The sequence below is a fragment of the Geospiza fortis genome, unplaced genomic scaffold (genome assembly GCF_000277835.1).
Source record: "Geospiza fortis unplaced genomic scaffold, GeoFor_1.0 scaffold2, whole genome shotgun sequence".
Lineage (NCBI taxonomy): Eukaryota > Metazoa > Chordata > Aves > Passeriformes > Thraupidae > Geospiza > Geospiza fortis.
In genome coordinates this window covers 3,341,455-3,342,229 of record NW_005054366.1, presented here as the reverse complement: position 1 = coordinate 3,342,229, position 775 = coordinate 3,341,455, and positions in this window count along the sequence as shown.

The following is a 775-nucleotide window of genomic DNA, read 5'->3' as shown; positions in this document are numbered from 1 at the left end:
AGGGCGGGGCAGGACTGGGGGACAGCGCTGCCCCACCGACCTGCCGGAGCACAGGGCACCCGTTTTACCACAGGGAAGCCTCACTGCTCAGATCTGAGGGATGTCCAAACAGCGTTTGATGCGAGAGGCCCATCACCCTCAGCATCCCAAACCCAGTGCTCAGGCACCACAGGAAATGCACTTGCCTGGGAGGTGTTCCAGGCAAGGGGCATTGCTTTCCTTAAATTGCTTTTATTTTTCTCTTAAATATGTTTAAAATTACTTTCTTCCAAATATTTCTCGCAGAACCCTGTTGTCTGAGCAATGGACTCCCAGGATGCTGCTACAGCAACAACTTCCAGAGCCTGGGCTGGATATTTACTGCTCCATTATCTTCATTCTGTATCCAGGCTTTTGGGCGATGGCAGCCACGAGAGAACAGCAAAGACAATAATTTGGGCATCTGCAGACACGTCACGAGGCTGCCAGCAGGGAGTGGATAATCCCTGGCATTTCAGGATGAGCATTCACTGCACATTTCGGGTGGAGGGCGTGAGGGTGTGGGAGGGCTGTGCAGGGACCCCTGGCAGGGCAAGGGGGCACTGGGACACCCACCTTGGGTGTCTCCCAATGCTCCTCGTCCCTCTGCCCTTTTGGGAACACATGGACCATGGAGCCCCTTCCTCTGAGCCCAACGAGGCCATCCAGGCACAGCCACAGCTCCCAGTCTGCCCCAGTCACCTCTTTCTATGGACGAGCCCCTGGACAGCCAGCCCAGAGGTGATGGCCGCTGGGC